This window comes from Manacus vitellinus, unplaced genomic scaffold (assembly GCF_001715985.3).
Source record: "Manacus vitellinus isolate BGI_N305 unplaced genomic scaffold, ASM171598v3 scaffold_2_pilon, whole genome shotgun sequence".
Classification (NCBI taxonomy): domain Eukaryota; kingdom Metazoa; phylum Chordata; class Aves; order Passeriformes; family Pipridae; genus Manacus; species Manacus vitellinus.
The window spans coordinates 47,498,467-47,506,081 of NW_021940208.1; positions in this window are offsets into that span (position 1 = coordinate 47,498,467).

Below are 7,615 nucleotides of genomic sequence, written 5' to 3' on the forward strand. Positions count from 1 at the left end.
CAAGACAAGGAAAGAGGTTTCCCTGACTGCTGCTGCCACTGGTTACTAATGATCTCTGGCCTGTGGCTTCCATGAACTGGTACTCCCGAGAAGTTGTGCAGAGAAGCTGTGGATTCATCTCTGGAAGTATTCAGGACCAAGGTGGATGGGGCTTTAACCAATCTGGTCCAGTGGAAAGTTTCCCTGCCTATGGCAGGGGGGTTGGAACTAGATGAACTTTAAGATCCATTCCAACCCAAACCATTCTGTCACTCTATGTTTCCGTGACCCAAATTGCTCATCACTTGGTCAGTCCGCAGCAGGCATCTGTCCTGGGTGCCATTTGTGCCACCAATCCACAGGGAAACCTGGGAGAATGCTGATCAATACAAAATGATGTATGTTTCTTATATGGACCTTACTGAGCTCTGTATGTGAAATAAATGGATAAGTCTAGCATGAGAAGAGCAACTGGAGTGGGAGGCCAACAAGAAGAGTGGGTTAGGGAAGCTACACGTTACTAAGACTTGAATGTACTCAGAATTCAGAAACAGTAAAATATTAGCAGGCATTGCCAAAAAAGAATTTTCTGAAAGAAGAATAAAATCCTTCTTTGAGGCTTGAAGATTTTGTGTTACACTGGTCTGTGCTTTGTGCAATCAATCCAGTAGCATCTTCTACATCGTGCACTTAGTAATTACCTGGCTGCTGAACAGGTTGATTTCTTCTTAGGTACAAATCAAACAAGCATTGCAATGTATTGTAATGTGGAATGTCCACAGTCAGCACTTCAAGTACTAAAGAAGGCTGCTCTGATTTGTGATGTAGTTATAGCTGAACCTGGATTTCTCAAACTGTGTCTATATGAGGGTAATCTCCTCAAAGGAGCTCTAACTTCTTATCAGTTACCCATACTTTTGACTGTTACGATTCATGAATAAATTCTTAAGATAAAACACGAGTAGGTGGTTATAGCTATATTTATAGCAAGTACTCCTGTAAGAAACACAAATCTTGCTGTATAAGCTCCACTGCCACAGCTGATGCTAGTCATATATCATTGCTCAGTGGCATATATATATATATATATGGCCACACAGCGCAGGCAGTGTTGCGTTTCTCTATTATGGTTACTCCAGCAAAACAAGCAGTCTGTAATGCAGCAAAGAATGCTTAAACCACCAATAGCTCATTTGTGTACAGAAATAATTGAGATACTACCACCATTTTTGAGCTGTTAAAGTATGAAATTAAAGGTGTCATTTCTTCCCTGAACATCAGCTCTCTTAACCTTGCTTCAACAACAGTAATGAAATGTTTGTTCCTAAGCACATCTTACCCACATGTACCTGGTGGAAACAAAGAGCAGGCCTTTGATATTTCTTCCTAGAAAGAGTCATACAAGTGAGACACAGAAAGTAAAAAAAAACCCACCTGTTTTCTCAAAAAGATTGAGATAAAAGAGCTAGTTTGATCACCCTGGCTTCCACTCATGTTATCTTTCAATATTCAAGGTTTATATTAATCCACAAAAAATTCACTCTGATGAGTACATGTTTTAATTTGTCCCACAAAGAGAGATAAAGCTACAAACAATTGTTTCATAGCTATTTCTGAGGTGGATTGGCTTCTGCTTCCGTTTAGTAAGCTGATGCCAAGAGTTGACCTCTGTGAGGCTATTTTGTGGTTATACTTACTGGAGGGACAGAATTTGTTCTCAGAGGATTTAAGTTTCCTAGCAAGGCTCACTTTCTAGAGAGCTCAGAGCACAGCAGGGCTCAGCAATACTCAGCAAAGAAAGATGAAAATGCAATTCTGCTTTCTTCTAAAGAGCTCAAAACACACAGGAGTGTATTTTCAGCGTGTAGTAGAAAAGTCAGACAACATAACTTTGAATAATTAAGCATAAAACACAGTTGGTGATTAGAATGTACAATATGTCATTTCTGTAAGTTGAGCAGGTCAAAATGACACATTATTACAAAACCATACATATCCTAGCACCAACTGTTTGGCTGTATGGGTAGAAATTTTAATTGATCTGTACTTCATTGTTAGTTAAATGCCACAAAATAACACAGAATCACAGAATGGTTGAAGTTGGAAGGGACCTCTGGAGATCATCTAGTACAAATCTCCTGCTAGAGAAGGATTACCTAGAACAGGTTGCACAGGATCATGACCAGACAGGTTTTGAGTATCTCCAGGGAAGGAGACTGTACAGCCTCTCTGGGCAGCTTGTTTCAGTGTTCTGTCATCCACACAGTAAGGAAGTTTTTCCTCGTATTCAGATGAAACTTTCTTTGTTTCAGGTAGTGCCTTTTGCCCCTTGTCCCATCACTGGACATCAGTGAAGAGCCTGGCCCCAGTCTCTTGACACCCTCCCTTCAGATACTTAAAGACATTGATGATGTCCCCTCTCAGTCATCTCTTCTCAGGCTGAACAGGCCCAGCTCCCTCAGCCTATCCCAATAAGACAGATGCTCCAGTCCCCTGATCATGTTTGTTGCCTCTGCTGGACCCATGCCAGGAGCTCCATGTTTCTTGTACTGAGGAGCCCAGAGCTGGACACAATATTCCTGATGAGGCCTCACCAGGGCTGAGCAGAGGGGCAGGATCACCTCCTTCGACTTGTTGGTAATACTCTTCCTAATGCACCCCAGGATATCATTGGCTTTCTTGATGTGGTGGTTTGAAAAACCTTCTCTCTGAGGTAGTAATGGTTTGTCCCACTGATAACTCTGGACCAATCAATAGTCCACATGCGCCCTGCGGAAATTACATACCCACAGAAATGGAAGAGAAGGTGGTGAAGATCGTTTAGAAGGTGGGTAGTCATGATCTGAGCCACGAGGAGGCAGGGGGCCAGTGAGCCCCTCTGGGGGCCAAGGGCCTCCAGCCCCCAGCCGAGGCTACGGGAGACCTGGTATAGTGTCAAAGCTGGACTGGGTTCCGTAATCAAGAGCTGGAAGAGTTTCCTTACTGTCAGCAGCAGCAGAAGACATTGAAAAGCGGCAGCGGAGCAGTCCTGAACAGAGACAGCGATGGCTAAAAGCCAAAAAGATAGCCAGTAGCAACGAGATAACGTGAAGCCGGCTGAGAGACACAGAGATGTTCCTGCAGGAGGGAGAGCTGGCAACAAAACAGAGGAAAACTCAACAGAGCTGCTTTGGGGTAAGACTGTATTACTTTCCCAAAACCCAGAGACTTCTTGAAGAGGAGGGGTGGACTTCCAAACCCTTAGGGAGTCCCAAAATGCAGCAGCAGCTAGAGAGAGAGAGAAAGAAGCTCAAAACCCGGAGTTGTCCTGAGAGCTGAGCCAGGACGGAATGCGGAGGAGGTGGCTGTGCCCTCTGCTGCTGCTGCTGCTTCTATCATGCTGGTGAGCTGAGAGAGCAGAAGAGCTTTGGTAAGACTGAACTGAAAGTTGTCTTCAATGTTTTAACCCAAGAGGAGTGAAGATCTACAAGGAAATCCCCCGAAGGCTCGGGCTCAGGGTTGGAATTTCCACAAAGTAAGAACAAAATCCTGACTGCCATACTTAAAATCTGCTGCTTTAGGAAAATGAAGGACACTAACCAGTGCCACAAAAAACTGAAATGAAGGAACTGTGGCCTGAGGAGTGACAGAAAGACTTTTCTCTTTTCTTCTTGGACTTTTATTGAAGAAAAGGAGAAATTTAATTTAATGTAAATATATATGTGGGTGTAAATAAACCTTTGTAAATATTTTCCCCTTCCCCCAATAACGAATGGTTGTGTTTTGTCTGAAAACTCTCCACATGAGGTGAAAAAGGTATCAAGCCCATACCATCACTAAACCCTCCCTCACAGGGGCAAGCTGTGGGAGGGGGGCTTGAACTTAGAAATTAGATTCTTGGGAGTTTCAAACCACCACACTTGACCACAAGGACACACTGCTGGCTCATGGACAGCTTGTTGTCCACCAGGACCCCCAGGTCCTTCTCTGCAGAGCTGCTTTCCAGAAGGTCAGCACTTAGTCTGTACTGGTGTCTGAGGTTATACTATCCCAGGTGCAGGACCTTGTATTTGCCCTTGTTGAACTTCACAGTTCTTCTCTGCCCATCTCTTCAATCTGTCGAGGTCCTTCTGAAGGGCTGCACAGCCCTCTGGGGTATCAGCCACTCCTCCCAGCTTTGTGTCAGTGAACTTGCTGAGGAAGCCTCTGCCCTTTCATCTGAGTCATTGATGAACAAGTTAAATACTGGACCCAGCACTGACCCTTGAGGGACACTGCTAGTAACAGGCCTCCAAGAAAACTCTCTGACACTGACCACTGCTATCAGTCCACCTCACCATCCACTCATCCAATCCATGCTTCCTGAGTTTGCCCATGAGGGTCTTATGGGAGACAGTGTCAAAAGCCTTGCTGAAATCAAGGTAAACAGCATCCACTGCTCTTCCCTCATCTACCCAGACTGTCATGCCATCAGAGAAGGCAATCAGGTTGGTCAAGCAAGATTTCCCCTCGGTGAATCCATGTTCACTACTCCTGATAACCTTCTTTTCCTCCACATGCTTAGAGATGACATCCATGATGAGCTATTCCATCACTTTTCCAGGGATGGAGGTGATGTTGACTGGCTTGTAGTTTTCTGGGTCCTTCCTTCACTTTGAAAACTGAAATGACATTGACTTTCCTCCAGTCCTCAAGCACCTCTCCTGTTCTCCACGACTTTTCAAAAATGAGGGAGAGCAGCTTAGCAATAACATCTGCCAGCTCACTCAGCACTTGTGGGTGCATCTCATTGGGGCCCATGGATTTGTCAGTGTCAAGTTTGCCTTCTTGATCTCTAACCCATCCTCCTTGACCAAGAGAAAGTCTTCCTTTTCTCCAGACTTTCTTTCTTGGCTTCAGGGGTCTGGGATTCCTGAGGGCTGGCCTTAGCAGTAGAGACTGAAGCAAAGAAGGCATTCAGTAACTACCTTCTCTGTGTCCTTTGTCACCAAGGCACCCACCTCATTCAGCAGCAGGCCCATGTTTTCTCTGGTTTTTCCTTTTGCTAATGATGTACTTGAAGAAGCCCTTCTTGTTGTCCTTGATTACAAATGGACCTTAGCCCTTCTCATCTCATCCCTTCATATTCTGACAACGTTCCTATATCCTTCCCAAGTGGCCCGTGCCTTTTTCCACATTCCATGAACTCCCTTTTTCTATTTGAGTTTTGCCAGAAGCTCCTTGCTCATCCATGCAGTTCTCTTGTCCCCTTTGCTTGATTTCTTACTCAACCTTGAGCTTGGAGAAAGTGATGCTTGAATACTAACCAGCTCTTTTGGACCTACCTACCTTATAGTCCCCGTACCCATGGGATTCCTCCAAGTAGGTCCTTTAAGAGGCCCAAGCTAACTCCCCTGAAATCCAGGGTTGTAATCTTACTTATAGCTCTGCTTCTTCCACACAGGATTCTGAACTCCACTGTCTCATGGTCACTGCAAACAAGGCTACCCCCAAACTTCACATCCCCAGCCAGTCTTTCTTTCTTTGTTAGTATAAGGTCCAGCAGCACACCTCTCCTCATTGGCTTTTCCACCACCTGTGTCAAAAAGTTACTATCACATTGCTCTGCAGGAATCTCCTGGGCCGGGCTGTAATGATCCTTCCACAGGAGGGATCGTACCCCATATCACTCAGTTAAACATTGTCACTTAGTCAGTAAGGTTGTTTCCTCACGTCTCATAGGTAGGAAGAACGCAATCATTTCAGAGGAGGTGGTGAGGTGAATCCATAACATGGAATAGGTGAAAACAACTATTCATTATTTCAGGACTAGCAACCTGAATTAAGATTGAAGTATTTTAAAGAAAATTAAGACAAATTACTATTTGTTCAGAATATGTGTGGCTTATAAATATGAATAGATATTTTTGACTCAGTATTTTAGATTGAAAAAATTATAATAATCATAAAGAACTTGCAAAGGTGTGCAGCTCATCATAGAATAGCCAGTATTGGATGGGATGCTGAAAACAGATTTAGGTAGTGCATTAGTTCCATTCTAAACAAAGACTAATGGATTTTGCTCTACAACCAAAATCTATTTGGCTTTCATGATGGTAGTAGCCAAACACTAAAACTAGTCACGTGCCAGTAACTACTCCTCCCAAGATAATGCATCCTTTCAAGAAAAATTTATTCCTACCTTCCAGATAGGGAATCTGAGAGGAAAAAGTGATTAGTGAATCAGCTTATGAAAGCCTTGCACAGAGGAGCTGCACTGTCTAATGTAACTGAGGCATCCCATAAAAACCATGAACATTCAGAAAACATAGAAGGGATAATTTGTTTGCTGTGACCTTTCTCATGCACTGTGTCACATTTTGTCTCTTGAAGACATCGTTTACTAGCAGAGCAAATAATTGGTGGGATGGTCTGGAGGAGGTGAGGACTGCCAGGACGGAGGGCACCAGGGGTCTCTAAGAAGGGGTCTGCAGCAGCTCAGCTGCATTCAGCCACCAGCAATACAGGTACCAGGTTCTCTGCACTTCCATGAGCGACACTGGGTTTGGTATTTGAGATGTTCACTCAATTTCCATGCAAGGATCAACTCTGGCCCAAAAACACATGGACTTGCTACTTCAGAAGTTTGCTAAACCAGACGAAGGACATGCAGAGGAATAGAAGTTTCCTACCAAACCAGCCTGCAAGCCCAGCTCAGCAGCATTTTGCGGGTAATTCTCCTCAGAAAAAGGAAAAGAGCTCATGTGCTATGGCCCAGAAGGGACTTGGCTTCTCTGGCAGGTCTGTGTACACACAGTGAACATGTAGGTGGAGAAAAAAGCAGGGGAGAGGGAAATAGAACAGAGACTTGTACATAAATAAAGTAACTAAGTGAACTTTATTTACCTGGAGCTGCTCCAGACTGATGACAGAAGTCTTTGGCTCATTACCAGTGCCTGTGACAACATGCAAAGTTAATTAATATGGTAGATGTAGACCTAATGAGTTAATGGTACGCAATACATTGTGATGTCACTCCTGCCAAGATGTGGTTTTGTTTCTTTTATTTTTGCCGAAAACATAACTTGAGTTTGATAACTTTGATTGTTTTGTTTCCCATTCATTTACTCTGATAACATTGTTATCTCTGTAGAGCCAGATTTACCTTGTCCACTTCCTCTTTATATCCATTCTCCATCATGACAACACCTTTGGTACTGTTTTATTCCACAGTTTTTTTCCCCCAGGGAATCTGCAGGAAGTGTGCTTTGTTCAAAGCCTGGATTTAATAGGGAACCTCAGTTCTGGAAGTGCAGGGCTGTATGGAAACCATCCGTAGCTGACAGTAGCAAGGAGGTGTTAAAAATCTTGATTAGAGATGTGACCATCCCTTCCAGTCTTGAAAGGCCTTCAATCTTAATCTTTGTACCACGTGTCACAGTCAAAAGCAGAGCACACATTGCCTTGTGCCTTTGCGATACCTCAGGCATGAGGCCAGGCTGACAGAAACACACATGGTAATCCCAGTTTTGGTGCCGAGTTACTGTCAGACATTGAGCAATCCAGCTCTGAGGATTCCAACTCCAATTCTCCCTGCCAAGGAAGGGCACTCCCAGCAGGTATGTGGGGTAGACAAATAGGAGTGTTAGCATAAGTATTAAGGGCAGCTGGCAAGGGA